Below are 23,960 nucleotides of genomic sequence, written 5' to 3'. Positions count from 1 at the left end.
ATGTGGGGAATGTGCTAAATATTCTGAAATAAAAAGCAATTGTAGTGGGGACATACCATAAGTAACGTGTTAGCAGTAATGTTACCGTCCCAAATAATGTGTGTAATAAAAGACGTTAAAAATAAGTCAAGTAGATTATCTCTGCTAAAAAGACAGAAAATAAACATATGAAAGTAATCACAGTAATAGTATCGTAAGTACTTAGCCACTGTGTAAATCTGCATATGTTATCCTGACTGTACACACTAGTTTTGTCAGACCAGACTTACCATAATGAGGCAGAAGAGTTTCAAAGCCAACTTGCATAAAATAGACCTAGGTGAAATAATGTATTTCCTACTGATTACCTATTACCTAATTGTTGAATCTAGCTTCCATAGTTACAATGGTCAGAGGACCTAGAAATGAAATACTGTACATAATTACTGACATTCAAATAGTTTTATTCTTCAATTCACTTTCTTCAATTCACAGGTCTCCAGTCTCAATACAGTCTGATACAGTAAATCTGATGAAAGTATAGTGACAGTTTAAATGTTTTGTTTTTTGTTGAATTTTTTTTTTTAATTATTATTATTATCATCAAGTTGGGTCAGCAGCAGCACACCAGAGTCAACAAATAACACAATATAATGTTAGCCACATTACAAATTCATGCATGTCATACCATCATTATGAGAATCCTCAATCATAACTACATTACTCTAATGCTAACATCATTCAATAGCTAAATGTCAGCTGTGAGAGGAAGGAAAGCCTCGCCTCTGTTTTACACTGTAAAGACTGACAGAAGCTGATCCATGCTTCCATGCTCGTCATGTGAAGACTAAAGTCCTGTTTTGACCAAAAGTCCCAGGTACTTTGGAACCAGAGGAACTAAGCTCAGGAACTAAAGTTGGAACTAAAAGTCCTTATTGTGCAATCCTATTTGTGTTTCCGCCGCACTTGAGGATCCAGGTAGATCATGCAAATTAGACCCATGAGGAATTAAAAAATGATGGCAGCGCTTGAAACGCAGTATTTGCACATGAGGAAAAAACAAAACAGATTTGTCCTCTTATTCTCTGTACTTACTGTTGCATGAGTTGGATGTAATGAATAAATGAAAAGGAAAAATGCAAAGTAGGAAAAGGAAACAGAAACTAAGAGCTCCTTCACCGGCTTTGTTCTCACTACCACCGCTCCCTCTCTTCATTCACTCTCTAGCTCGTCCATTGCCACTCTCTCTCACTCGCTCATGTTTTCAGCTGGCTCGCACTATCTCTCTCTCTTTTTCTTTCGAATTGGGAAGCCAACAGCAAAGCCTAACTTTACTTTAAATGTTAAAAAACAACTCTTCCTTGTTTTATGAGTGAAGCTGTACACAAGTTGAAGCAGTGTGTCTGACCAATTAGCGATGGTCATTCCTGCAAACGCCGCCCCCAAAGTTCATGTACTTTTGGAAAGTACTATCCTAGAGCAGGGACTTTTTGGGGGGGTAAAACAATCTCCCTGGAACTTCATTTAGACCCTCGTTCTTCCGGTGGGAACGCAAGTAGAGAAACTGAGGAGTCTGGCCATAAAACGTCCACTCTCAGTAGCAACCTAACCAAGAATCTTTACCTGCCATTGTGTGCTGAGTGCAGTCAGCAAAGCAGTCCTCGTTGAAATGTATAGACGAGATAAATGCTGGGGTTGTACTGCTGTATGAGATCCAAAAATACAAATTATACCCACTGTTGTCTGATGTTGCCTTCCTTCCACCAGAGAAACAGAAACACAGAAACACCACTAGCGTAGTAGTCCCTTACAGCCTCTGCATGCTGTGTGTCCCCCAGTGCTTGTGTGCATGCTAAACCTGCAGCAGAGGCACGTTAATAGACATCCATAACGAGCTGATGTCATCACATTGAGGAGATAAAGAACAAAAAATCTGAGCAAACCATTTAGAGCAGTTACAATGTTACAATTCATTTAACAGATGCATTTATCCAAAGCAATGTACACATGAGAGTTAACTGCCTTAAAGCGAAGTTCAGGTCTGATAGGATGTAGGTGCCAACAGAGTGCACAGAGGCAATGCATAGAGTGCATAGAAGTAGATCTTTTTTTTTTTTCCTATCAGGTGCGGAGGTGTTCGTGAGAGAGCTGGGCCTTTAGCTTTTTCTTAAAGATCGAAAGGGACTCTGTGGATCAAATGGAGTTTGGTAACGCGTTCCAGCGCTGGGGAACTACAGAAGAGAAGAGTCTGGTTAGCGACTTGGGCCCCTGTTGTGTTGGTTGTAACAGGCGCCTTTTATTGGCAGAGCGCAGTGAGCAGGAGGGAGCATAGACCAAAATGAGGGAGTTCAGGTAGGCGGGAGCCTTTTTAGTTGCTGTTTTGTAAGCGAGCATCAAGGTTTTAAATTTGATGCGGTTAGCAACGGGGAGCCAGCGGAGGGATAAGAACAGCAGAGTGAAATGCTGTTTTGGGCTGGATGAACACCAGACGTGCCACCATGTTCTGGATCATCTGCAGAAACGCGGGAGTTTTCTAGATACTTAGATACTTAGGGATCTCAACAAATGGGAGCACGTTCTGACTGTGGCAGCTGAGATTTTGACTTACAGGACTCATTTCTCCAGGCATTAAAGGAGCAGCTGCATGCTCCTGTAGTACTTGATGTGCACAGTATACTATATGTGTTTTAACTGCAGGAGAGAATAGTGATTGAAATGCATAACAAGCTGAAAAGAGGGCTGCCTCGCCTCATTCATTTGGGATTCCTCTGCTTCAGTCAGAACATAACAGTCCACTTGTCTCTACTGCTGCTCTGGGAGAGATAAAGACTGCACATTGTCTAATATGCCTATGCGTGCACATATTGTTCATACAGACATGCACTCATCTTTGAGTATTTAGAAAAGTGCTATTTACAGCAGATCTGATGCTATTACTGGTAGTGGTGTAATACTGCAGTATTATCTTACCAGGTTTCCTTTGATCCAGGTCAAATTACAGATCTTAAGTCTCATCCTCTGTCTGCTGCACCAATGATCATCAAACAGGGAAATGAAATTAGGGTTCATCCTCTATCCCTTTTCTCATTCCTCACCACCATCATTGTTTAATTGTGCTCTCTTGCTCCCTATCACTCTTGTGTACACTGTATAAATCAGGGATTTAGTGCCACTTCACCCCATCTTGCAAAGTCTACAAATATGTGAGATCTAAATAATTCACAGTGCCAGAAGGCACTCTGCTCTGTCTGTAGACTAATGGCAAGGCCTCAAGCAAGACTTAAGCTCTGAAAATATTGTAATGTAAAAACAGAAATCTTCACCTGGCCTGCAGTTTTTCTGCTTGATCAAAGCTGAAGGGGGCTGTGTTGTTCTGCTCATGGACTCCATTCTATTATTACCTTTAGTCAAGCGGAGCAACAGTGTAGTGAAGATAAACAATTAGCCCTTAGATGACTTTTTCTCTCCATCCTTCAGCCTCAGAGACATGGCTGCCCAAGGAAAACTGGAGCCAAATAAGTTGTCTTCTAGAGGTGTTTTTCATTAATATTCTCACATCCATTTTTGGTTATTATCTCTGCAACTTTGCTAAATTGATTTTTAATCAGGATATTGCCCGCAGGCTAGAGTTTCAGAAATTGGTAATGTTGTTTCAACAACCAAAATAATTTTCTTTTATTCTTGTTACTTTATGTCTGATAGAATTTACAACTGTGAAGGAATACAGTATGTAGTTTACTTTGTTACAGTTAAAATTATACCGTATACATCTATACGCTTACCTCAAAATAATTTAAACAGTTCATATCTCAAACAGGTTAATCTCATGAACACATAATGAAATGTTTCCTGTGACTTCTAAGCCTCAATAATTTCTCGGTTTGGAAGCCACCTCAGATATGTTCTGATTTTGGAGGGACTTGATTTTTTTTAATTGTTTGGTTGAATATAAAGACATTTGAAAACAAATGCAGACATTTCAAAGTCAAAACCAATGCTCTTATCTCTTATCTACAGTCATTAGGAGACAGCTGTAATCTACGCAGTGCTCCCTCTGTATTTCAACCCTCTCGCACCATTCTGCATTTTAGTTGAAATAGAAGCTGCCATTTCCTCTTGTTGAGGGCATGTTCTCTAACAGAGAAAGCTGGTCTGAGATTTAAGGGCTCAGAGGGTTCAATTACAAAAGTAAAGGCTGTTGAGAGGTTTTATCTACAGTGTTTTTTACAAATCCACCAGCGACTGTCAGATTTCTACATGTCTGAGACGGCCCTAAAACACCGAGGAATAATCACTCTCTCAAATGGGTCGGATTACCTGATGAATTATTTACAGTATGTGGGTGGGCAAGCGTTGTTTCTACTATAAATGGACTAAGATTTGGTTTTGACAACCTTTGGTTAGTGTTTTTGGGACCCATTTAAATTGTACTGGGAGACTACATTACTTCCTTCTACTATAATTGGAGATGGGCATGTTGATAAGATATAACATGACACCAAATTATACAGGGTGTGACACTGTCTGCTCTCCAGTACAGAGCTTATGTAGAGCTTTTTTCATTTAAATCCCATTATAGTGGGAAGATAACCAAAAGAATACGGGACTTTTAACCACTTAAAGGTAACATACCTTTTTTCCGCAAGTTAACTCAGTTCCCTTGGGTCTTAATAAAATGTCTCTGACATGCTTTGGTCAAGATACCACAAAGATCAATTACCACAGTAGCCTTTTCACTCTGTCTAAATAGCCCTGTTCAGAATGGCCGGTTTGAGTACCTGTTCCTTTAAATGATAATGAGCTGCTGCCTACCTCACCCTTCTCTTTCGCAAGTACAGCTTTGCGCTACCATGGCAACCGTTGAGCATGAACCCTGGGAAAAACATGGCTACTGGAGAAAACACAGTGGTGCAACCATATATGTTTCAACATATATGTTAACAGACATTCAACTAACAAACTAATACCGTTAACATTAGTGTGGATCCTGCAGCAAGTAATGCCAGTAAATTACATCTAATATATTACCTCAGCTGTTAGCGTTAGCTAGTGTTCAATGGCAAAAGAAACCCACAGCTCAACTGTTTGTTTTTTTTTAAATACTTACATTTCCCTTGTCTGTAGTTTTGTCACAGACAGTTAGTATTGACTCCTCTTTCTGGAAAAAGTTTTGTGGCCAGTCCTGCGTTATAGGTTGGTTAAGCAGTCAGACACAAAGTGGTTAGCACACACATACAGGTTTTTGCCACTGTAGTTGGGACATTGCCATCAAAAAGAACCTTTTCCACTCAGCTGTTCTGTCCTCTGAGGCTGGGGGCGATGTAACGATTTGTGCTGGTTTGTGCAGCCAACAACAGAGTAGCTCCTGTGTTTAGACCTTAGCCTCGACATAATGTTAGGAGGTCTGGCGCTTGCAAAAAAACATGGCGCACCTTTGCGAAGGTAGTTCTCAAGCAGCCGTGGGTGGAGATACTCAGATGTATAATTCTAATGAGTCCCCAGTTGATGTAGGAGGGGAAGGCAAATCTGAATGCCTTGTTGAATCACATGTTTTCTGACTTAGACAGTCCACAAAAACTGACTGGGTTGTCTAATTTCACAGTTTGTGTGTCAGTAGGCACATCAGAGACCCAAATGTATGTGCATATTTAAGTGCTGAAAAAGTGAGTTTTTCATAACATGGGACCTTTAAAGTTGTCTTGACTATCTTGAGCCTGGAATGAAATAAGATGGAAAAAGCACTTTCTGGCACACCTCATGTTGATTTTTTTTGTCTATTTTTCTTTTTTCTTGTTATCATCTGTGCTTCCCTACATCAGTAACCTCTGAGATAATCTGTAGGAATCTCCCTCTTTTTACCCAGCACTGTGCTCACCGCAGCATATTCATCACAGAGACCCTGTGGCTCCTCTCCTCTTCTATCAGCACCTCTCCCTCCATCCATCCCTCCCCTCCTCTGTCCTTATGTCTTCCCTCTCTGTCTCCAGCTGGGTTATCTGATCCACACCAGCTGCCTCTCACGGCCTGACATTAGTGCTCCAAACTGATGTGCTGAACATCTCCTCTGCCCTTCTTCTTCTTCATCATCCTGCCACCTTTTTCCAACACTCTCATCCCACATTGCTCTGTTAGAGGCCACTGCACACGTACTAGTGCAGAAAAGATCAAGTGATGGCTAATTAACCCATTTTAAACCAAACTAATTGATATGACTGAACTGTGTAGGCTGATGGATGAATGGATCAGTGGATTCTCACTATCTAAACCCTGTTTTGTCTATGTTCTCTTCTAATTAAAAAAAAATTAAGCAATAGATTCAGCCACAAATGTTTTAGATGCAGATTATAATTTCACAAAGCCCAAAGTGTGATGTCCCCAAGTTCCTTGTTTTATCCAAGATGCAAAAATATTCAGTTTACTATCAAATATGACAAAGAAAAGCAGCAATTCACATTTTAGAATCTGAAATCAGGGAATATTTGGCATTTTTGTTTGAACCGACTGTCAAAAGAGCTGCCGATTTCCTGTCTAATACATTTTATCTGAAAGCCATACCAGGTTAGACAACATAACAAAACATCAGAGAGAAGATAAAGAAATTGGGATCACATTTTGACAGACAGTACAAACCGCACTTTTTATTAAGTTTGAGCAAAAGCTCTGAGCCCCAAAATGTCACAGGAGAGCTGCACCGTGGTTGAGTGTGTGCTCTGACTCCTTTGAAGAAACACATACAGCATGTAAGCAAGCAAGCAAGCAAAGCTTTATTTATACACTACTTTTTTTTGCCATAGGAAATGCAGTGCACTTCGCAAAAAAGCAAAGAACAGCAGCAGTGTATACACATGCTATAGATGTGTATGAGTGAGCATGTAGGTGTGTTTGTACCAAGGAGAAGTATTTGAAAGACAAATTTATCACTTGGCATACGGGCACATGGTCAATAACCTTTTTCTTTAAAGCAGTCATCCTCTTCTTCTGTGGTGGTTGTGTTTTATTGTCTATAACCAGACTATAGCCTCACCCTGCTTTGTCTTTCAGTTGCTCGTTGAGGGATCCCTTCTTCAGTCTCTCCACTGGTATATATTGAAAATGAAGCTTAATTTTATGATTTTCCAGCAGAATAATATGATTTCAAGATTTCAACACAACTCAAAAACATGTTTAACCCCTGTACCATTTGTTTTTTTTTTTGTTTTGGGGTTTTTTTGGGGGGTTTTAATCATCACCTCTCAGTTTCCATTTCTCAAGAATCATCTTTTTTTAATGACTGCCCTTACCACAGTGATCCTGACCTGACTTTATTCATAAAGGCAGCTTCTCTTACTCAAAGCCATTTTCTTAAGGGCACCAATCTCACTGCTCTCTTGCAACAACTTTCAAGATGAACTCAAAATTACATCATACAGGTACCTCTTGTCTGCAGTTTGAGAAGCCTGGTGGATTAGAAGAAAGTCACTCTATACTTACTACAATTCTGCATGTCTCTCTTTCTCTGCTTTACTCACCGAGTCTACCTGACATGTAGGAAGGACAGATAGACACTGTGCTGCCAAAGTCTAATTATATGCTAAGCAATCCCCTTCTCTAACAATGACTTACACCACTCTGGCTTTGGCTGCCGCTCTCCCCCTTTCTTTTATTCAGTATCTCACTGCTCTCCTAGTTCTTGTCTTGGAGGATATCATTCATATCGTGCATGGGTGAATGAGCAAGATGAGTGTTTTCAAGTTCCAAGAGCTCCTTTACCTTTACATCGCAGGTTGTGTGCTTGGGATACAACTTGTGATATACACTATTGAAACAGGACTTGGGTTTTTTTCTGTTGTAAATGGATAATCTAATTATCCCCACATACAGTGGCATATTTGAACATAAAGTAGAATAATGGAGAAGTAAATAGTGACACAGTAGCTGTGGGAAATGCAGACTGGCATCAATAAAAAGAATCATGACAGTTAAAGGACACAACCCAAGTGGAGCATATTGATGAAATATGTTGAATGATTTCTTATTCATCATAGCATTTTTTTAAATATACATGCTAATTAAATTCATCAAATGAGAAATGCAAATGTTTGCTGACCTAACTACAGTTTCACGGACTATGTAGTGGGAACATCGCTCTGCTTTTTGAAGTGTCAGTTCTTATATATATCATGGAGACCGAAGTGTATTCTAGCATGATGATGTTTGTATCAACACAGCGGCAGCTTTGTTAGCAGCCTTTTGATGTTCCCCTGCTTGGCTTGACTTCCCCCTCAGGTGTTTGTATTGTATAAGGAGGGCTAATGGGTTTAATCTAAAGTCAGCACACTAAATGATTAGGGTTTTGTAAAATTCCAAAGTTTGTTGTAATAGCATTGACCGCAACAGTGTTTGAGCCATTTGTCAAAGCCACTGGGAAGAAAGTTGTTTTCTTTTCTGCATACTCCATGTTACATTGGGTGTTCTGTATTTCGAAGGTGTCGACACATCATATGAATCATATGCTATGACTTTTGCAGTCACTAGATCTCAACCCAGTTGAACACCTAAGGGAGATTTTGGACTGATATGTAAGACAGCGCTTTCCACCACCATCATCAAAGCACCAAATGAGGGTATATCTTTTTGAAGTATGGTGTTCCTCAGCCTTGGCATTGATTCTACAAGTCTCTGCAACTCTTCTGGAGGGATGAACGCCATTCTTCAAATTGGAGATGTGGTACGAGGCGCTCGCCATGTCGGACTGTTACCCGTTAGCCTCCTGCTAGCAGATCGCGCTCTGTCGTGGAGCTGAACTGATACAATGTGCACTGTAGCACGATACTAACGATCTCTCAATAGAGGCAGATCAAGGAGACATTTTAATCATTCGTAATCTAATATCGTCATATCGCACACCCCTAGTCTGTATGTTGTTTAATTGGTGTCCTGGTGTGTTGGTATTTGATTTGTCTGTTGTGGTGTGTGATATGCCCCCTAATGAATGAAATGAATGTTGCTGTTCCAAGCCATTTGGGGAAAGAAAAGGGTTTACTAGGCATCAGATGTTTTTTGTCTGTCATAAGCTCTGTGTTGCTGCCACTGTAGGTATCTCTCACGGCTCTAGTCAACCATGCCACCATTACAGAAAAGATGAACTATTGAAATAACTGCAATGACCTCCATTCTGAAAGCTTTACTATAGAAAGCACCAGACCATGATTCATTCAATGCTTCATGACTCTGTGGAGGTCACTGTCTGCTAGAATCTTGTATGTGGTCTTAAAAGCCAGACCATACTGTTATGTGTTTCCATTAAATTTCATGTCCAATGATGCAACTTATGATGACATGTGACAGAAATGTGAAATGGCTACATTTACTGCCATTGGAGTGACGGTAAAAGCATCATGTCTTTTCATCTTCTGTCATTTTTCTTGCAAGTCTGAAAATGTCTATTTACTACTCTACAAAGAAGAAAAAAATCAATCAGTAATTTAAGTCGTATATGGTAAAATGTTCTTTTAGATATTCTTCCTGATGACATAGCCTTGCAATACACTTGGGAATGAGGAAGGCGTGATGTGTGTGTAAATAAATATGTTTTTTACAAGGAATTTTGTTGGTGAATTAATTTAATCCAATAATGGGAAACATGGTATGAATCAATAAGAATAAGAAATCTTGGGTGTCCTGATGATCTAATAGTTAAGGCGTGTATCACATAAACACAATGTCCACAGTTTGATCCTTGGCCGGGAGACCTATGTTGCATATCATACCCTTCTCTCTCTCTCTCTCCCCGTGCTTCCTGTGTCTCTACACTTACTCTCAAATAAAGGCAAAAAAGATAATTAAAAAAAAAAAAAAAACCACAATCCTTCATGCAACACTAAGATGATAGAGAGAAGAAATGTAACAAAAGTACCTTTGGGGGAAAAATTAGTTCAGTCTGGAAAATGTTACGTCATTATGAAGACAAAAAATCTAATCAGTACTGTTTAAAAGTCACAAAAACAGCAACAATGCATTTGTCTATCACTGTTTACATTTCTTCAGTGACTGTGGGAAAGAGATGTAGAAGCATGTCATTGATTCCACAGTGAAAATGGGTGAACAGATGTTTATAAGCATAAATAATGCTTCCTACCTGTCATCCATGTTGAGGAGCTGTGAAAAGGAGAAAGCAACCTCTCTATCTCTTACACTGTAATCAATCTGAGAAGCCTATCTTATTAAGAACCAAATGCATTTTGTTCCACACTTCTTGGTTATCTTTGATTTTGCTTTAATATTTTGTGTAAGCTGCCATATTCAGTCTGAATGCACACCCAGCTGGGGCCAAGTGAATAATGAAAGAATTTTGTTGGTTTCTAGTCATGAGCTGTCAAAAACTTGCTAAAATATTGCAGTTTTCAAGCAGTGTGAAGTCTTTCTGGGAGGCTTGCTGTTTTGAAACCTTGCCATACCTCCAGCCCTTCTTGTCACAACATTGCACCAGCAGTCGTTACAGTGACAGTCAACTCAAAGAAAACTGCCTGGATGAAGAGGCGTGGCCAGATAAGAGCCCTGGCAAGTTCACTGAGCTGTTGACATTTCCGCACAGCAACTCTCCTGGTTCTAATTGGCTACTGCTGATAAGATTCCCATGTTGTAAGTGGCAGCTGCTGATAAGATGCTGTCAGTTGCTGCAGTAGTCAGCAGCAGGGTGAAATGACAACAGCTCAGGAGTTGGTGGGTGGACAGGGCTAAATCCAGGGCCTGAACCTTGTTTTCCAAAGATAGTTTTCCAGTCAGGGGGGAAGGCATACTGGCTATGAAAAACTTTCAGAGTGGGAGGTTTCTGCTCAAGGTCAATTAACAGAATCAAAATTGATTGAAGGGACATTACTATTCATAACATATTTTTCTTCCATAATTAACATGGATAAAAGAGATAATCAAACCTCAGTGACCTCCATCACACACTTGTTTATTGCTTGTTCTTCAGATCCCCGTAGCTGATGTAGAGCCACTCAGAATGGATGGCCTTGGGATATAGTAAATCTGCCAATTACCTATTGTTAGCCCATGCCGCATCCATTAGTGCAATTCCATAGCAACTGCCCATTTCAAAAAGTACAATAGAAACTTGCAATATATTTCCAATCAAGGTAACTTGAATTGAATCCATTATTGAATGGCCTAAGATATTTCACTGCTGAATGGTATCCATAACAACAAGGGCCCCCATGGGGTCCCCTGGCAAAGTAGGAGGTCATAAATAGGGAAGAATGGTGCTCATGACCCATATATGCCATTATACAGTATATCCTATGAGAGGCTCATCCTTTCATTAACCACCTACTGTATAGTGTCTTGTATCCAGGTCCTAGGGGCACTGGGTTAGTCATGACACAAAGATTAATTTTTCTTCCATACCCCAGTTCTGTGCTCAGTATTGTACAGCTGACTCTGCTAAATCCAGGCCACTTTTTTTCCCTTAAAATTTTTAGTCCATTTGGTCATGTTTCAGGCCATACTCATAGATTTAGCAGATGTTTTTGCTGGCAGAACTAGCCCCAAGTCTCTTGGGTTTGAGCTGGAAGTGCCGATGAAGAGATTTTTTTGCTATTGTGTCCTTTGCCTAGATCTCTGCGTAATTAATACACTTAAAGCCCCTACTCCTCTTCTAACCTAACTTCCTGTCTATTCTCCTTGAGCTGCAGGCCATTATTCCTTATTGTCTGTGTCATGCAAAGAGTATATAGGAAGTGTTATTTTTGATTGATCTTGAGGAAGTAATTATGCTTCTGTAGAATTCACAAGAAGCCTCGCCTGGTTGACAAACTGTTTCATGTGAAATCTTTCTATAGTGCTACAGTCTCCAGAGCCTGTCTAACAGAGGGGTATGTGGGCGTGTGTGTGAGCACTAACTGTGGGTTAAGGCATTTGTATCAGGTCTTCTCCATCCAATTGAAGGGTAGGAAGGCAAAACCTTGAATTCCCAGCGGCATGAAGGCATATTAAAAACTACAGTTTTACATTTATTATATGATATATGATATTTCTGTCATATGGCATCTCAATCTCAGGAAGAATAGTATTTTTTTTTTTTTACGTTTCTCTGTCCTCTGAGATTAAGATGAGAGCAGAAAACACAGGTTTTTGTGTGATTTTGTGAGGGGTAGGGTGTGCTCTAAAGATAAAGGAACATGTGCAGAACCTCTTGAGTTGAATGAGGGTTTTTGTTGTGGTGGTGGGGGAGGCGGTTATGAGAATATAGACATACTCAGATTTGCAAAGCTCTGAGGCTCACAAATCTCTTACAAAATCTTTTGTCTGTCCTTGATCCTAATTAGCAATTTCAAATAGTAGACTTCTCATTTTTAGCCAAAACTGACCACAGTTCTCAAAAGGTTTAAATGACATATGTCACTGGTAGCAGATTATATCAGCTGTAGATAATTACTGTTAATTCAGAAAAGTACTTGCCAAAATGCCAAAATGAAACTTGACGGTTTTCTGGGTAATGTGCTCTGCAAGTCAGTGTCTGCCGGTAACACTGTCACATACTAACAGCCATACACACAGTATGTACAAATAGTGTACTTTTTATCACTTAAAACTATTCTGGCAAATCCTCTCCAGGAAAAACTTGTATTTGAAAAGTCTTATTATTAAATACGTTGTACACTCCCTAATTTAAATATGACTATGCTTTAAAGGTTATACAATGCAATTCATCTTGTTTTTAGGAATTGTGGTGAGAAAAAAAGGACAGTGTCTGTCATAGGCTTGTAATTGTTTTACAATTGCTTCAGGACTTTTCCGGCTGTTGATTAAGCATAACCATCAAAGATGTTTTCTCTCCAAGCATGGCATAATATAACAAGCTATGAAGACTTGCAGCACTGTTATTCCGTTTACCACAACAAAGAATGACAATCCCACAGCCTTCTTTTTCTGAGGCCCTGGTCTCTTGTTCTGATAGTTAAAACTTCAAAGGAGTGAAAAAACAGATTTAAAGAAGCTCTCCAGCTTGTTTTTCCTCCTAGAGGATGTCAAGCCGTCCTTCAGGCATCAATACACATATTCAGTTTTCGTCTCTTGCACTAAACAATTGTTTGGCTGTGTTGTGACTACTTGTTAAACAGCAAAACTCCTCAAAGGCTGCAAACTGGACACAGACTGTCTGGACAATATAGAGCTCCTGAAAACACGGAGGGGCTCATTCAGCAATATTCACTCATGTACAGCAATTGAAAGCTTCAAGGATTCTGTTAAAAAAAATGTTTTTGCTATTCAGTATTCAGCTCTTAAAATTATATTGCCTCATGGTGCCATGTTCATAGGCATTGCTTAGGTTCTCCATTTTCCACTTCTGTTCCATAGTCTTTGTCCTAATCTTCAGTCATCTGATCGGGGTCTCCCTCTGGCTGCCTGGTCTGCTCTCAGATTTCTTTAGATTTAAAAGAAATATATAAATATATATGTTTTGTATGTCCTCTGTATCCTTTCCTTTTCTTTTCCATATTCTATAGGGAAAGATGGAGGACATGAGGACTGACAGCGCTGAAGAGGAAATTAATCAGGCCTCAGAACTTCACACTTGGTCACTCTAGGGAAAGAGAGAGGCTGTGGATTTGTCTATGATGCCTTCCTTTCTTCCAAGTCTTTTCTTATTCTTATAGAAGTGTTTGCCTTTGAAAGCTGGAGGTTTCCTTTCAAGCTACTGTTTATTAAAGGTAAACGAGAAGTCTTAGGCCCACAGCTTATTGCTTGTCAATGTATTGAAGACAAATTGGGATTACAGGAGAAGGTAAATGACCTCATAAAAATGCTTGACAACACATGTGGGATCAATTATATTGCACAGCTGTTCCATCTAAGTTAAGCAGCTCCATACTATAGACTATAGTACAGTTTGGATCTGATGCATTGTTTTCGCCTTTCCATTTTATTTACCTCATCCAAGTCACCATCTGATCCATTGTCAGTTGGCAAGCAAAGCGCTGAGAATTTTTATTGATCCTCTGTCTTTGCTTTCTGTTGGTTGAGCATCATGTTTTGGTCATTAGAGACTATTTCAGATATATTATGGAGAACTGAGAAAGCACCAAGATTACTTGTTTTATGTGTTGTTGTTGTTATTACTACTAGTAGTAATAGTATTAGGCATAGTGGTATGAATTTTTGGTCTTGTGGAATATTATGGTCTCAATCACTTAATTTTGGCCTAGTCATTTTGGACACTATTGCTCCATTTAATAAGATTATAAGAAGAAGAAGAAGACTTATAGTAGCTTTGATGTCTGCCATGTGGGTGTTGATTGACAGCTGTGATTGACAGTTCGCTCGCCTACTGCTCTCGGTGGCTCCAGGTCTCACACTGAGTTAAGTTAATGTTAAGTTCAGTTAAGTTTAATGTTACTTGATTACGATACCTGCCCTGTTAGCACAATTTAGCTAAAGTAGCTAATGTTAGCCCCAGTGTGCACCACTTGATGTTCTCAGTAATCTAGCGTTTGCTTTGGTCTGAGGTAGCAGGGCGTGTTTAACTCCTTATTTTGAAGTTCCTGGCTCCAAATGGAAAAGATGGTGCCTTAAAGTGGAGTCTAAGATGCCCCTCAGTAATGATTTTGTTCTCTTCTGGTTTTTTATTTAAATGAGTATGAAACTAAGGAGATAAGGGCAAAGGCAGCACTGACTGCAATCCTTTTTAGCTGCCTTTTCCATTAATGAGCCCATCCAGTCTCCCTTGGTCTGTGAACCACTAACTCTGTCTCAGAGTAGAAAGACAGTGTTGTATGGACCATTTTCTCTGTGGTATAAAGTCTCTGTTGAATTGTTCTAATGCAACTTCTTACCCTATGGAGTTCACTTACATTGTTCACTTTAGAAGTACTTCTACTTGTAACCTCTGTAAGATACTCCTATTTGCCTGTTGGTTGTTTTGATATTTCTGAGTATGGTTTGATTTGTCTGGTGAACAGACGGCACCACAGGGGAGCTGAGAGTTACATTCAAATATGATGCATAATGGATGAGCAAGAGTTAAATTAATATAGCATGTACATGAACCTGCCTGTCTTATTTCATTAATGTCAATGTTTATCTAAATTCACTACCATGACATTCTTGCTTCAGCATTGAGGTTTGAGGTCTCAATAGATTAGCTGTCATGAAAGTTCAGCACTGCAGGAATTTATCATTTTTAATAGAACATATATGTTTCACTTCCAACTTTCATACTGCTGTGGAATTATTCAGTTTGTGAAAATGCTGCAACATAGGGGAAACACTGCTTTTCAGGAGGGACTCGATTCCATTCCCATTTTAATAAGAAATACTAAAAGTTATAATACTTTTTTTTTTTTAATGGTCACATCAAACTCAAATTAATCTGCAGCAAGTTTATGTTTATGAAATGAATATCTGGCAACATGTTTTGAAGAATTATATAATGGAATCAGTATTTTGGTAGCATTTGTGTGTGTTCCGCTCTAGTATACTAATTATTAATATTGAAAGCGTCTTGATTGTAGGGACAGTTCAATTTTACACACTTCAGTTTTACTTTTTCATTCTCTTGGTGTTGAATCTGTCTTCAGTGGATAGCAAAAGAAATCCCACAGAGTTGGCAAAATGTAAGAGAGTTGAGTTTCAGCATCTGTGGTCCGACCAGTGGCACCATTTAGGAGTAGGTGACTTGTGACTGTTCTCGTGGGTATGTGTCACACTGATCCCTGTCAACCCTGATGATCTTAACCAAAACTGTTTAGCTTGAAAGCCTTTGGGCCCCAGATACAGACACTCACACATAAGCAGACACAGTCCATTCCATAGTGTAAACGAGCCTCGTCAGCACGAACAGCATCATATTTCCCAGCTAGTCCAAGAACCATAAACAGCTCTTTATGTGTCTTTTTCAGCCTACTCACTTGGCTTAGTTTCTCTGGCCGCTCAGTTCTATAGGAAATGAATGGACTCCCGGGTGACCTGTTGATCATGCTACTGGAAATATAGATGTGTAGTGGGTCTAACTCATTGTGTTGTATTGTGGACAAGGACCTTTCTTTCAATCTTTCAGCTTTTTACTCCAGCATAAGGCTGAATTTACACCAAATCAGGCTTTGCGGTGAAAATGCCAGTCCTCCCATTCATTTGAATGGGGGTAGTGCGTTTAGGCTGCAGGGGTGCTTTTGGAGAAACACAACCCAACGTTACACTGCAGTGGTTAATCACAGCCGGCGATTAGACTGGCGAGACTGAGCTGTACAGCCCTGCCATGATGGAGGACAAAGACGTTACTCGGAAGAGGGAAGGACATTTCTCTTTGTTTGATAACATTAAAATAAAGTTATACTGTGATGATGGCTTCCCAACTCATTTTAAAAAAGAGGAGAGAAAGAGAGAGAGCTCAAGCGAGCTGAGAGCACGAGAGAGAGAGAAGCAGTGGTTGAGTGAGCTAGAGAGTAAATGAAGAGAGCGAGCAGTGGTAGCGAGAAACCCGGTGAATGAGAGGAACAAAACGTTGTTTTCTGATTGTTTCATGGCGGTTACAAATAAACACGCCCACACTCCCACCCCCACCCTGCAGAGGTGCACCGCAACGCCTGATTTGATCTGAATACAGCCTTAGTTTCCTGCAATTGTAGAGAAACAAAGCATTCACATCATCTCTCTAACATAAATGCTCTTTATACATGCGCGTACCTACTCACTAAAGGCTTCACACTAGTTAACATAGTCTCAAACCACACAGCAGCCCTGCTACACACATCTCAACAATCGTCTCTAATTAGCAGAGTCATGCATGAAATGTTATGGTAACACTTTAAGTTCTACTTAGCATTGAAAGGCACAATACAAACACTTAATAAATGGTTTATAACACACTATTATGTAGTCATCAGCAGATAAGTGTTTTTTTTAGAAGTAGAAGTGCTGACAAATATTACACTTAAAATGTCATTATATCTGATAACTGCAGTGTGTTATAAAGCATTTATTTAATGGTTTATGTACTGATTACAGTTGCTAAATGGGAGGACTTAAAGTAAAGTGTTACCAACTTAATAATATTTTGCCTCCAAAATGAAACACTTTACATTTTGTTCAAAGTAACTGAACAACACATATATAATGTAACAAAAATACAAAAGATAAACGGAGCAAACACAATGTGTGCCTCTCCAAAGCTAGTAGAAGTGCAGCACATACAGTTCATGAGATGAAATAATCATTATACCCCCTGTTAAAGTGAAGAACATTTCCTTTTAAAGGAATGCATGCAGTGAAAAAATGCATCTTCTCCTGTATTTTAACAGCACTTTCAAGACTAGGAAAAACAGGAAATATAACATTGGAAGTGTTAAGGTGGCTGTATATTCCTTCAGATATGCTTGTCGGATGTTTGAAAAGCCCATTAAACCCCCTCCCCACGCACCTTTCCAATGGTGGTGTACAGCCATTTCTTTAACTTTTTGAAAAGGCCAAAGCGACATTCACACTTCATGCAGTGATTGGCCAGCTGTGCAGAGGTGAGAAAGGAGCCAGGGTTTCAGGTTACAGGAATTAATAATGTCTGGTTCTTAATTTAGAGTAACAACATACACTTCATATCCATACTTCCTATGGACAGTATCATCCCTGCTATTTCTGCTGCTGCTGCTCATACTGTAGTTCTGTCAAGATAAACGCTGATGAGGTACTGCAGTGTGTTGCAGTTAATTTCTCAGACACATCTATACAAGTTCGCTAATAAAAGTAATTGGATGCTTTATTGATCCCTGGTTGCTTGTACAGTAAATGAACACATAAGTAAACATAGTTTATCTGGTTGAAATAATTTGTTTCTGCGCTTAACTATGTGAACCGCATAAATGAGTGGCTCTGGCCCTGCAGGATTCATGCCAGGATTCATATTTTCCTTTTGCGCGACTGACTTTAAATGATCAAATTGCCTATTTCATCTCTCCTCTGTAGATTGTTGTTCTGGTAATAGAGTCAGTTTCTTCACATCTGTACCACACTGTCCATTAGATTAGATGGCTTACTCACAAATCTGTATTTACTGATATGACAGCATGGCCATCATAAAAATATTTCAGATTCATAGTCACTACTGCTCTCGTTCATTTACCCCCTCTAGTACAGTGGAATAGATGCTGTACATCATCTGCACGTTAAAATGAGAGGCTATTTCTCCTGCTCAGTAATGAGATCTGTGGGATTAGTTGTTTTTTAACGGGTACAGTGTAAATGTAAGTTTATTTGAATTGAAATGCACATCACAAACATTGCTTATGGCATGGAAGCATATTTTTCATCAAGCTTCATACAGTTTTATGCAGTGCTTCACTGGATCATTGTGCGTGTTTAAATTAATAAGCCGGCAAATGACAATAGAGTTTTATATCATATAATGCTTCAGTGATTCATTGTGCATGTTCAAATTAATAAGCCAGCAAATGAAAAAGAGACACATAGCTTCTACAGCTTCCAAGCTGTGTTGCTTTTTTCTCCCAGGTGTGACAGACATACAGGACAATATCAGCTTCTCTGTAATTGAGTAAATCCACTCTTCTGTCACTGTGGACAGAAGGATATCAGCAGCCATCTCAGTAAACGAGTTAAAGTTGCTTCCTGTCTCTTAGAGCTCATCATTCTTAAAGATTAGTAGCAGCTGTTTTGTTACATGATTAAGATTAGTGGTACAGTTTGCTCCTGCATCCTGTCAGTCATGCACTCATTTTCCTGCTCAGTTGTCACTTAGTCAAGAATGCTCTTAGTATGTATGATTAAATATCCATCTTTTTAACCTCAAAGATAGAAAGACAAAGTGGCCAGAAATTACCTTTTTGTCTCCCCTGACAAACTTAAAAAATGCCAGCCAACCTAAATAATTTAAATCCATTTCTCACTGAAAAATCTCTGTAGTCTGCCCTGCCTGCCACTCAACCTGCCACCTGCTATTGTAATGATTATGATAACGTGTGAATCTCATCTTGAGCAGTATCTGCTGAAGATGTGATTTCAAGCATTTAAAGCTTGTTCACTCTCTTTGCAAGTTTATTTTATCGAGTGTCACGTCTTCATTTCTTCCTTTTTGGTGCTTCAAACTTGCGATGTGTCATCATACAGGAAACATGTTACTTTACCTTTTGTTAGATAGATATTATTTTGCATTGGTATGATTGGTTCCCTCTTACAGAGGTTAGATAGTAGACAGCAGGGGGTTTTTTTTAGAAGAGGCACACCCCAAAATCTCTTCACATAGTGACAGTCACTCTGAAAAATAGTGGAGGAAGCGGTAGTTGAATATTTTCAATGTCTACTGCAGGTCTGGAGCTGTAGAGCCAATCTTGGAATTGTTGCAGCCCTTCAACTTGAACTTGGTCTAATTGAAGTTGAATTTGGTTCTGCTTGCAGGTGAAGGTTACATCTATCAATGTCACCTCAGCATCACATTTTAGTTATTCTGACCAATAAAAATTGGCAGGATATATGGGAATTACAAGTCAAGTCACCTACAGTGGAGGCCACTGTACTGTGAGGTTGATTATTTTCACCTCCAACCACCTACGGTAATCACTTACATTGTCGAAGCACAGCAGTACACTCCACTGCTCATGCTTCTTCCTCACAATGTGACCATGTAACCGAGGCATTCAGATGTTAGCCTTACAGAAACCTCACCGGGTAGTCTGGCAGGTAGTATTTATTGATTTCTTCATCAAACAGCAGTCGTACAGATATGTGGCTCTTTGTAAGCACACCCTGTTTGTTGTATTAGACATTCTACAGACAACCTTACATCACATTATTTGGAATACTTTGATAGTATTGATGTGGTGAGCTTACATCTCTGTTTGAGACCTCTCCTCTTTTTCTCTTCTTCATGCTCTTTATCTCCCATCCCTCTTTCTCCCCACCAGATATCAGAGTAATCTGTTCTTGTCTGTCACCTCTCTCAGGCTGATAAGAAAAGGGAAGAGTCATGCTCCTGTCCAGGAACGGATGTTCCTCCTTGACAACATTGACACAAACACAAGTGCCTCTGCTCCATTTGTATAAAAATAGCTCCTGATAAAGCAATAGGAATTGAGGTTGTTTACTATAACTAATCTGCCCTGTGAAGCCTTTAGTGAGACTTCTTCCACAGTAAGAGAAATGCTTATTTCCAGTGTGCGTCAGTATTTCTTTTTCTTTTTCTCTGTCACTGCCTATTAAAGACTTTAAGTCATAGTTCAAGAAAATGGTTGTCATATCAGGGGCTTTATGGCTCTGCAGCTCTTGATGTTGCATCAGGTTTTGCTTCATAGCAGGGTCTAATCACGCAGTATTTTTTTAAAGATGCGTTTGCAGCATTTGGCCATTTCAAACCCAGCACTGAAACTCATTTAAGGAATTATAATTAAACATTTTGCTGTAGTTACTGAGGAAAGATCGTCATGACAGAGCTGCTTTAATTTGTTGGTTTATCATGACAGTAGTATTATACTGTTGAATAAATAAAAGGCTGGTTATATCACCTTTAATGTAAACATTGAAGCAGCAGCTTTAGGTTTTGTTGAATCCTTTGTGCCACCTGTGTGCTCACCGATGGAAAACAATGTTGATCTATATTTGTAAAAGTTGCTGCAGAGCTGGAATTATAACATTAAAATATAATTACATCCTCACTCATTCTGGTTTAATAGACGTTTAGGACTCAAAGATATTCAATGTGTTGTAGTCTGAAATAGGAATACAAAAAATCAACTGTTTTTTTGAAAATATAGGCAATCTATACCCAGCTTTACTTATGTATATAATTATGTTCTATGTTGATAACTATCATCAACATGTTGATGCTTTATAGTGTTTGATGTGGTATGTGTCACTAGGCTTGGGCGGTATTACAGTATACCAGGGTATTTAGAAATCCCGATGGTATGATTTTTCAATACTGTCAAAAATACAGACTCAGAGTAAACCTGGAGTGCTGGAGTTTACACACCTGAAAGCAACATGCAATCCCTCCTCCAACCACAATGTGGCTTGCAATGGCAAAGTGTCCATATTTCCTCTCGTTTAGTCCGCAGGAAGTGAAGACTGCAGAAGTGATTGACATTTTATAACTATTTAAAATTTAATATTGTACCATGCCATTTATGTTTGTAAAGAACCTTTCACATATTTAAATATAGGCTCAAAGTGACAATAAAAATGTCATATCTTCGCTGAAAGCCAAAATATATAGCCAAGATAATTGTGTGTTTTTATGTTTGTGGTGAATGTAACTCGCAAGACTTTTCTTTGTTGAAGCTGATATTCGTCTGCTGGCCTTGAGTAAGTTTGTTCCTGACATTTGTTTAGGTACTGGATGAACAGTAGGAGACAGTATTAATTGTTTTATCTCTGAATTTTTGCCTTGTACTTCCACCTATGTGCTCATATTCATAACGTATTTTCTGCACAGTTGGCGGTTTGCGGGTCGAGTTTGTGTGGTTGATTAAGGCGTATTTTTGCCTGTGGGACAGTGCGGATTGGTTCTCATAACGGGTCGGGTGTGTGAAGGTATTAAAAAAACTCTGACCCTCGCATCACCACTAGACAATGTCATACATGACTTCTATCACCAGCAGCTCAGCTTTTACGTTTTTATTTTAAAACACAAATAACGTCATATAACGTATAACCCGGTGAAATGTCAGGAAGGTATGAAAAAATAGATACCACTCAAGCCTATGTGTTACTCTCATTGATCAAGTTAAGAGTAGTACATGTATGTCAAGTCTATTGGAATGGATTTATTAATCATGCGTAACAAGTAAAGACTTCAATCGTTCAGTGATGAGGGTCTCTGGTGAACATTTCAGGCTTGTACAGCAAGGTTTTGATGCACTTTGCCTCACAGAACTAAATCATAACTAGCATGTGCACGTCATTGGACTATAATATGGTTCAAATATACATTTCTCTTCTAGTATTTTGCAGCAGAGTTTGGGTTTCGGTCACCTCTGTGGAGCGGGATCAGGTTAGTCTTTCCAATCCAATTTTGAGGCTGTAATTTGATTTGACAGCCTCCACTGCCACTAAAGCCATCATCACCTCTCAGACACAAAAGGCAACATAAATTCACTCCACGTGCCAGTTTTTGCTGCCTTCATGTGTAACATGTTTTATTTTCTACAACAAACAACACTGTATACAATTTTAGAGAAATCTTGGAAATGTGATTCCTGCTGACATTCTCCCCAAATTCCAGTCTTTTATTAAAAATTTTATGAACAAGAATATATCAAGGTAAATGAAAGAGAAACGGCAGAGGGAGTGTCTCCCACAGTTTCTTTTTCCCCATGAGGCCAGGGAGTCTTCAGGCCTCTTCTGTTATCTCTACATATTCACTTTGTTGTCTTCTTTTCTGGTCCTAAATGAGACGCTGTGTAGTATAACACTCTGGGCCCTCTTCACTGTGCCACCACTAATCACCAGACCCCTACCAGTTTTATCATAATTAACAGATCAAAGAAGCGGAGAGAAGGGCAGTCATACATTATTAAACAGACACTGAGTGTGTGTGTCTGGATGTGCTTGCTTGATGCTTGTGTATGTTAGGCACGTAAGTAATTGAAAAATAATATGGTGATCATACCTGCTGCATTTCTCCATATTCAGTTGGCTTTGAAATTCATCAGAGATAAAGTTGTATGTATTGTCCCCTGAACCAGTGGTTCTCAAAGTGGGGTCCAGGGACCTCCATGGGTCCTTTAGGGGGTTCCAGGGGGTCCTAAGCAAAAAGGGGAATAACTTATTTTCATTATAATTCCATCCATAAGTAACATGATGACAGAATGTATGACTATTTTGATCATGAGTTTCATACACTTTCTGTAATAAAACATCTAAAAGCAAAAATCTTGTCAGATGGGGGATGCTGGGACAAAATCTTATCAAATGGGGTTCCGTGGTCCAATCTGCGTCAGTTTAGGGGTCCTTTACATGAAAAGTCTGAGAGCCACTGCTCTGAACAACACTTTCTACTGTTGCATTATCTCATCCTCATGTTCTTTGGTTCTTCTCACATTGTGATGAGACTTATTTTTACAGATGACCCTAGAGATACTAATTTGACCTACCTCCCTCCTCAGAAACACACAGACAAACACAAACACACAGACCTGCATTCACTCAAAGATTAAGGTCAAAGAGGCATCCGCTCTCAGAAAGCAATTGTGCACTGCAGGCATATTTTCTATTGTGTGATTTCCATGCATATGTATGGACACTTCTCACATCCTTCCAAATGAAAAATCAGACATCTCCTTCAGTATTGTATCTCAAAATGAATCATGTAGCCAGCAACACTTATTTGAAGTTTTATTTTTTCCTTGGGTTGGAGGAGATTTATTTAATTTAATTACGCTCCATCTGTCATTTCAGCCACTTTGTGGTCTGCAATGACATTGTATTATACGCTAATTATAGATTTTTGCAGTTACCTACTTTGTGGTAATGACTGTCATCAGGTCTCTGTGCTTTATTGATTGCTGCAATGCCAGAAGTTCAATTTGAGGCTGCTGCCATTTTTAGCTGGACCATAACAGCAGGGTCGGCAATAAAACCGCGGATGTCCGTGACTGACTAAGTCGCTGAGTGATGAAGTTACACCATTGCTTGGCCGGCTGAGTGTTGGAGTTTCCCCATTGGCCACTGCTCTTGTAAATGAATCAGCAGGGACATTTTTCTATTACATCCTCAGGGGGCGTTTACAGTGGTTCCACTCATTAACTGCAGCTCATTCCAAATTTATCGCGTGCTTAGAGATACCCTGCAGCCTAGACAGCAGATGCCCTACCTTGGTCTGTACCTGAACTCCCATGCCATGATTGCACGACTGTTAGAGGAGCTTGTGGAGGCATTGTAGCGGCTGACCCAGCAAGCGAGGTCAGTGGCCTTGGAGCCAGCAGGGAGCGTCATGTCACTCCTCGGGATGATGTTGGCAGCTCACCCAGAGGTGCGCCTAGGGCTGCTGCACATGAGAA

At 39.5% G+C, this 23,960-nt stretch overlaps 1 protein-coding gene across 9 annotated transcripts in view; it reads left to right on the top strand.

Moving 5' to 3' along the window:
* enox2 (ecto-NOX disulfide-thiol exchanger 2) overlaps nucleotides 1-23,960 on the top strand; it is a 188,213-nt gene that overhangs the window by 102,809 nt on the left and 61,444 nt on the right. The gene's annotated exons all lie outside the window — the stretch shown is intronic.

The sequence above is a fragment of the Thunnus albacares genome, chromosome 10 (genome assembly GCF_914725855.1).
Source record: "Thunnus albacares chromosome 10, fThuAlb1.1, whole genome shotgun sequence".
In the NCBI taxonomy this organism is placed as follows: domain Eukaryota; kingdom Metazoa; phylum Chordata; class Actinopteri; order Scombriformes; family Scombridae; genus Thunnus; species Thunnus albacares.
Note: the sequence above shows the minus strand (reverse complement) of the source record. Positions and strands in the feature narration are given on the sequence as shown.